Source organism: Orbicella franksi, chromosome 1 (genome assembly GCF_964199315.1).
Source record: "Orbicella franksi chromosome 1, jaOrbFran1.1, whole genome shotgun sequence".
Lineage (NCBI taxonomy): Eukaryota > Metazoa > Cnidaria > Anthozoa > Scleractinia > Merulinidae > Orbicella > Orbicella franksi.
In genome coordinates, this window is record NC_138145.1 from 34,805,874 (window position 1) to 34,814,647 (window position 8,774).

Below are 8,774 nucleotides of genomic sequence, written 5' to 3' on the forward strand. Positions count from 1 at the left end.
TCGGGCAAAGAGCTTTCCTTTGTTAAACCTTGGTTATGGTATTAGTACAATAAGATTGACTGAAGTGATATTTACTTAGACAAGTTTAACTTGGTGATTAGGAAAACGACTCAGACAGTTTATAAACAGCCTGTTAAAGCATATGTTTGCTAAATTCAAGCTGTATCAACGCTTGGTTCCGGATTTCAAAATCTGAAAATCGTGTTAAGAAATCTTGTTGTTCATACTATACGGGTTCCTCGTGCGTAGCACGCGCTCCTTTTAAACCACTGCAGTCGCCACCCGCTTTCAAAACAATACAATTCATTGAGTAGTTAAAAGCCTAAAACAGCTTACCATGACTTCTGAAAACGCTCTAATGTGTTGGAGATGTGACTAGGTTCTGATTTCAAGGCCTTAACATTGATATTCACGGTGCTAATCTGGAGCAATATATAGGAATAAAAAATATAGTCCAAATCCCCAGATTTTAAATTCCTCAACAAAGTTAATAAAGTCAGTTGAAAAGCAACAATTTGTCAAGGGAAAATAAATACCTATAATTAAGTGATTTATACTAACAGGAAATTGTTCTTTCTTAGTTCATGGAAGTCTGTTCTAGTGTTTCGAGACAGGTGAAGTACTGTGAAAAGAGGAGAAAATTACGAAGCAGGGTTCACCTTGTTGAATTAGAAACCATTAATAAATCTAACTCTTTATACTCCGTTGTAATACTTCCGTTATGCTAGACATCATCAAAAATATCAAGATCTTAGAAACTGGAAAGACCTACAACCGTAAATTGAACAACCCCCTAAGCGTTCTATAATTGGTTTAAATGCACTTAAGGCAGTTCTTATGGAAACCAACATTTTTGAAGCTTTTATTTACATATGCAAATAGTTAATGCAACTTTATTGTTTAGAAAAACACTTATGGAACTTTAGAAGAACAAATACCTGTGAAGGCGTTCTTTTGCACAGCATTTCTTGTTGTTCCTAACCTCCTCTCTATCTACTTGTTTTCTATGGAAACGCTGAAAGGATTTCCTGTTTCTTCAATTAAATCATTTACATGCGAAGCACGCACAGGAATTTAAAAATGCGGAACCACGTGATAAGAGCTTTAAGCCAAGCGTTAAAATATGTGGGAAAAGGTGTGAGCGCCGATACTATATCCCTTTTCTAAACCGGATGCGGTTTTTTGGTTACGAAGCGCAAATATTTTGGGGTATCCGTCTTGTTACCAGCTTGGAATTAAAACAAAGCCTTGAAAATATCTTATTGCTGTTATGACGAAAACAACTCATTGCTTATATCCGGTGTTACACAGAGGAATTTTATTGTCTGACAGCGCGGGTAATGCTTTTTAAGGACATCTAAGGTGATAATTTTAAACCTGTTTTCGCATGGCAAAAGAAGGCGATTGTCTGTAAAATTACCGAAATGTGAATCTCTTAATTAACTATTGTCTTTTAAAAGCAGATAAAATTGACATCGAACTTTTCCTAAATCACATGTTTACCGTTTTCTTTTTGTCAAATATAATCATTGTTATGGTTTTAAGGTAGATGCCCTGAAAAGAACCGAAAATGTAGACAAAATGTTATATTCAGTTACCGTGTCCACAGCTCTAATCAACCCGTAAATAAAACTTGGCGGGAAATTGTGACCCCTGAAAATATCTGGACACGAACTTACTTCCATGAAACAAGAGTATGTGTTACTTTCCTTTCCTCAAAATTCCTCAACTTAAGCTGACACGTTCGCTTATTTTGTCTCTAAAATGGAATTTCTTCCAACTCAATTTCTCCCAAGTGGAACGCTTCGCGATATTAACTGTAAGTTTCATTCTACACTAGCGAAGAGATAAACCGCATGTCTATGAACCGCTTCAGCCTTATCCCAAGTTTTTCTGTAGTAATAAATTTCTGTTTTCCAGTAGTTTCTGGCTTAGATTAGCTTTTAATTAACAGGATGTGGCTAGGGTATAATTTGCGAAACAGACTCTTTATTTTACCAGATATTTGTATTCCTATACAGTGTACACTCGTATACGCGTATTCTCCAAATTTTTTCGTCGTCTTCAATTCATCGCATCTCAACTGAGGCACGTAAAAGAACTTTTTTTCGGTCATATGCTTTTTGAATATTTAACAGCTAAGAAAAAGGCTGGAAAACAATTGCAAATCGGCTCACGTGAGTTATTCCCCGAGATACCCTGAAGATCGTACTAATGGACTAAAGCTTAACACGGTTACCGCCATAGCAAGGTCTTTATTCGGCTAACCCGCACCAGATCCGCGCGCTTCCGCCCTCTCAATCGACCTGTTAATGAATTGTGGCTTCTCAGAAGGTCAAGTATTTCCTGCAATGAATGCGGCGAGACATTTATCTTGGGCACATTTTTAACGTGGTTTCTCGATATTCCTGTGGATTCATAATGGTCATGTTATTATGCCAAGCGGCTTTCTAGTTTCCGCTTGCTCAATCATCACGCGCGACCGATGTTAATTCTTGAATTTTTCCAAGGCGCGTAAAAGTTGTTTAAGTTGCCCGCGGATGTCGGTGGATCCGTGGGTGAGACTACCCATTCCGCTGAGAATTACTATGGCTTATGTCTCCAACGCAACTAAATCCATTATCATCTACCACAAAATCATATTCTCTTGTCTACCATGAATTGCAACGCCCGTGCTTTTGGTTGCTCTATATTAGAGTGGGGGGGGGGGGGGGGGAGATGTACGTAATGAAGACGGGTCACATAATTATTGTAGATCGTATACATTTGAATGTGATTCAATACTAAAATGAAAAGCAACAGTAGCTTTAGTCCACGACTGTTTTAAAACAATAGGGCCTCTGATGGTCATAATGTTTAATGTTACGTTTAGACCGGCGAAAAGGCATGCGGACTTCAGAATTTATTCGTCTAATCTAATCAGTCTTTTCTATGTTAAAATGTCTCCAATGGGTTTAATGGCTTTATTATCCATGTGCTTTCTCTAGAGCGAGTGTTCATTTGAAGGATGGCGCTAAATATCGAATCATTACAGTTCATAGCTAATCTGTGACACGCGTCAATGAATTAGCGAGATTTCTTCTGTCCCTGCCCGTCTTTATCTAGCGCAAATCTGCCACCAAACATCGGTTTACTCTATGATGTGATCCAAGGGAGTGGTTTGCCCCACCCAGCCCTCTCCCCCTCCAAACCAAATATTATTTTTACTTAGTTACCATGGTTATTTTTTTAATATGGCCCCCAGCTTCCACCTTTTTTCACTCCGCTAGGTCCCTTCTGTTTGTAGTTTCATCTTGAATATTTTCTAGTATAATCAAGCGTAACCACAGCATAATTGAGCTCACGAAAACGGAAAAAGGGGGAGAGCGGGCGTTTATTTCGCCCGCGGTTAAAACACGTTAAAACACGTTTTACGCATTGCCAGAGTGTTCATTTAGTATTTCATTCAGAAGTCTAGATGAGCCTTCTCAAGTCAAGTGTTCTTAAGTTAGGTATTTATAGCGAGGCATTGCGCAAATGTGAGGTATTTGCATTTCACTTTACATGCAAACCGCTTAACTCAAAGTCGCGAGTTACTGCGAAAGCGGTTAGATTGGACTAGACCACAATGGAACAAAGTGCAGACTTTGGTGAGTGTTTTTAGACACGAGTGGTTTTGGTTTTTCCTATGCGTGCAAAGGGCAGGACCCCATTGGAGTGAGGTTGCTATGGGAAACGCCTGCACCTTGTAAAAGGACATTCCAGACACTCATTTACTCAAAAGATAAGAATCACAATCCACTGTCTGAAGGAAGTTATCGAAGGATTTACCATAACGTAAGTCAATGGTATTCACTAATCTTAATATGGCTTCATAGAGCCAAAGCGAGGCTGAAGACGATAACCTAGTGAGGGTGGTGTGTTGGTGTTTGTGGGCGCACAGGGAGAAGAGGTGGGGGGGGGGGGTAGTAGGGAAGTATATGAAAGGCGTGTAGATCGCTTCTTATAAAAATAACGGTTAGTTACAGTTGCTATCAGCCTAATGAGTTTAGCATAAACTTTATCTTTGCTCTTCCCCGGTCTGCTGCAGTAGCTAAACTCAAAGCCAGTAGCCGGCTCCTGGCTCTCCTATTGTCCTTTTCTGAGTTCACAATAACTTCCACTGGATAAAAGAGCTCAAAAGCAAATTTAAAATCTGCACAGTATTTTCCCATCCTCTCAGAAATGTGCTTTTAAGTCCTCGCGTTCCAGTCTCAATTTTGAACCGTCGAGGCCATGGACTGTACGAAATGTTCAACTGCAATAGACCAAATTCACGGGGCTGTGAAATCAACCTGCAATGACAACTCGAATTGGTAAAAGCGAGTCAAATGCCCATTTTGCAAATGCCGGATATGGTGATGTCCGGTTATTTTCTAGAGATTTTGATGGACAAAGTTCTTGAAACAGCTTGTGAAAATTGAAACCTTTCGAAATATATCCTCTCGGATTTATGTCTCCAACGGTCCATAAATTCATATGCAATTCTTTCAAGAGAGGCTTCGAAAATTCCAAGTTAGATTGCGCCTTACGTTTTTTTTTTTTTTACGCTGCGCATTCGAGCATAGAACGAGCGTTTTGAATCATTAAAGTTAAATTAACGTTGTTTTAAACTAAAGGAGTTAAGAAGTATCTGGTTGTAGGGAGCAACGAATTACAAGCTACTAATCGCAAATAAACCTTTTAAGGTGGACTTTGTTAACGATGTTACATGAGCAGTCTTGAGTCACTCATGTACTTGAAAAACATAAAAAAAACCCGGTGAAACACAACCTGTTTTCTGTATTGCCCTTTCACTTTCTATTTGCCTAGCCGTTTGCTATGTATAAATCGCTAATTTTCCTTACCAGTACTAATTATTCAGTTATTATCAGAACAGCCATAATATCGATGACAACGACTCATAAATAGAAATCTAACTGTTTCCATTTTCCCTTAACCTTTCGTTATGCTAAACCATAATGTTATGTAGAATATCACTTTAGCTGTTTGATTGCTGTTTCCCTTGCTAACGGCTTGAACTTTAGGGACGGAAACATGCCAGAGTCAGTAGTTTTCTCGCGGTAACGAGAACAAGTGTTTATTTAAGCCAGGACGCATCTGCTCAGAAATTGCACCACACGGACATAGAAAAGCTCCCAGAACGTGATGCAGGCAGTTTATTTATGAACGATATAGTCAAGTTTTTTGTAAGAGTCTTGAAATATGATACTAATGACGAAATTTGCTAAGTCTAGGGGTGTGGCTCTCCCATCATAAATTCTCATGCCGATATATATATTCAAGTTGTTATCCAAAAATATCTCTGCTCAGTATAAATTAAGAGCCTCTTCGCTCTTCTATATATTTACCTAATTCTGTTTCTATTCTATTTCTGTCAATTTCTTCTAACATAATTTTTTCACTATTGTTACTTGCCAATTAATCCTTGTTGTTCTGGAAACTTGCGGTCATTTTGGCATTTATTACCATTTGTAACTTTTATCATTGGAATTTTTAAATTTAACCTCAAGACCACAAAGAAGCAGCTGAAATGATCCTGGATTACATGAAGAAAACCAAACACGCGGATGAAAATCGCTGCCGAGTCGCAAAGGCCATGGCTTGTCTAAAGTAGATGTAAATCGGGTTATTTTGAGATAGCACTAATGAAAAACTTCCAGCGCAATTCTTGTTGCGGGGAACTCACAAACAGAAGTCGCAAACCACAAAAATCTTGCCAAGTCAAGTGGGCTACAATTGCGTTGCCGTGTTTTTAGTTTTAGCACGTCTCACTAATCCCGCCTCGAATTTAGCTTCTCCTCCAGAGTCAACTTGTACTTTCAAGGTTTGAAGTCTCCGCTTTAATTTAGATTTTATCCTTTCATGTTGTTGCAAAAGGAAGCTTTTTAATTTTCATGTCAGTAATCTCTCTTTATCAGAGATAGCTTGCGCGTCATTCAGTATATTGGTTTTGCGTGAACACCGAATCCCGCCAAACCGCAACATTATGAATGTAATATGCCAGTGCTTTTATAATTCGTTAATCTTTACTCAATAATTACTCGACGGCTATGTTTGTACCACTGAAAGAACCGCAAAAACTCATAAAAAAAGGTTTTGGTTCTTGATTTTAACCGATAAGATTACAATATTTAAAACATTTAGTTGTGGCACGGTGCTTGAGCTATTTGCATTAAAAACTCTTTGCAAAGTGATTTGCGCTTAATTCCTTTTCTTTGCCTTTAATTTAAGGCCGCTCTTTGAGGATGAATTTGTTTTTCTTTGCAAATACGCATGGCTTATGCGCATATCCAATGCTCCTATTTAGGATTCATTTAATTATATGTGAAAGCAAACAAGATATTACAAAATTTCCAGCCGAAAACGCATTGTCCTAAAGTTTGCTTTTCGAGTAGGCTTGTGATTTTCCCGTTGCACAATACGTTCTTGGCTTTAGCTAGAACTTTTATATTTTTATTTGCAAATGAGAATGCTAAAATGATCTTTCGCTGTTTCTAAATGTTACTAACGAATATAAATCTCTGGAGTCTTTTTGTGTCGATCCATACGATAAACGCACGATTCGCACGTAAGTTTCAATTGAAGTAATAGATAGAACTATCAGTAAGAAAAATATTTGGCTTTTTTCAAACCTAAAGAAAATTTTGCGCGACTCGGATTAAGTAATCCTTTGTCTTACTCAGATTTCTACGAACGCGAAAATTCATGCCATTTAAGAATAAAAATCCTTTGTACGGTGCATTGAGAAATTTGAATTTGAGATGCGATTTCTAGCAAGTGATTTTAACAAAATATTGTTACACCGGTACAAGCGAACTGTATTTTGTTGTTGATTTCGAAACTAGGATTATGAAAAAACTTTAAGTGAGGTCTGGCGTAAATGAATTCTCCAATTTTTGAAGGTGAAAATCTACACGCCAAAGATCGTTTTTCAAATAAGATCGCTTCCCAGATTTCTTGGCCAATCTTGATAAACAGTGAACAACTATGTGCGATTTTCATTTACACAGCAGCTTTCATATTATACAAGAACACCATTTATTGATTTAAGTTTTAAAGAAACGTAAATTGTTATTTATTTTGGACACTTTGACCTCGTGTCTTGGGTCTGGCAGAGGCAATTGAAAAGCTTGTCTGTTTTGCGTGAATAAATAAAATTGAAAATGAAAACGATCTCCCTACAACTTTTAAGATCTCCGCGTTAATGGTTCCTGTGTCAATTTCGCATATTCTTACGCAGCATCGATCTATTTCAAGGGACTTTTTTTCTTTAATCGATTAATCCCCCAGATTACGAGTAAGAAGACAAGGTTTGAGTGGTTTTAACAAGACTGAGGATTTTAGTTTTGGCGCAGTTCCGCCCCAAGCCTGCTACACGATAACGGAGAGCACATAACCAATAAAAAATGAATCATGTATGAAGTGACCGGTTTGACAGCATTGAAAATTTGGCCACCGATTAAAATGTCTCTTTCGTAAAATGTAAATTGCCGGTGGGAAAAAGCGACAAAATTAATAGTCCTTGACATGAAAAGGACTTCAATTTGCATGCATAGCCGAATGTATTGGGTCGCTAACGCAACTCCATTTTGCAATTTCTTTGTTCAGTTGTGAAAAGCAATAGTAAATAAACCTATAGAAGGCGTGTGTTTGTACGACGAACTTCGATTACTCTCTTGTGTTTATGGTAGCTAAGCATTTTCACAGTCCATTGGGAAACAAAACAAAACGACGCCTTCAAGGCGCAAAAGTCATAATTTTTTTTTCATCACACCAGTACTTCGACAAAAGAAATCTGTCGTCGAAGTCGGCGTTATTTTTGGCAGTAGATAAATTTACCTAGGTGAGCGTGGCCATGGGGTGATATTAGTTCTTTTTGAGGTTGAGCGGTTCGAATAATATTAGCGAAACACAATAATGACAGTTCTATTTTTATTTTCTTTTGATTGCTTTCACCACTAAAAAGAGCGTTGTTCTTAAAAGTGCTTGTGTGTTTTCGCTCCGAGATTGCGCTTGTGGCCAGAGGATCTAGCAAAAGCGAGAAGCTTTCATTATCGATGCCATCAATAGCAAAAGATCTTCAAGCAGCTGTGTTTTGAAAACATTTTCATTTTATCTTGCATGAATTATTGATGCAGCTACAGCGTAAATATGTTCTGGCTGACTGCCTTCATTCACCGATGATAGATTTGCGGTTTTGTGGGTCTCACTCAAAACACAACGCAAACAAAACAGCTCTGTCTGGTTATTAACCATGTCCGCTGCTTTCAAAATGAGTGTGTTCCGCTCGGTAAACCATGCGTGGTTATTTGACCAATGCGGTGCGCGCCCTTTCATCGAGTTGTCTTATTTCAATATTTGGCTAGCAGCTTTAACCAAATATTCATTTTAAATTACTAGCCATGTTTTATTTTGTTGCGGCTTGAGTTGGCAAAGGGCACGATTTTATGCTTCAGACTTCAGCTCAATCGCCAAAGGATATTTTGTTTCCCCGAAAGAACAAATATTTCGATTTCGTGCTCAGCGTGATCTCTAACTTGTTTCGACAATGGCAGATGAATTTTATTAGAAAGTTATTTTCCTTCGCTGTTTTGTAATTTTACAGCCATACTGGAGACTTTTTTCCTTTTACATTTAAGTCGTTAAAAAAAAAAAAAACAGCCGCGGCAAAAAACATCTGCACCCGGTCGAAAATGTCATGCAAAGTTGATAAACGGTTTTTCTTTGTCAATTTGGCCAGCACCTCTTTTACG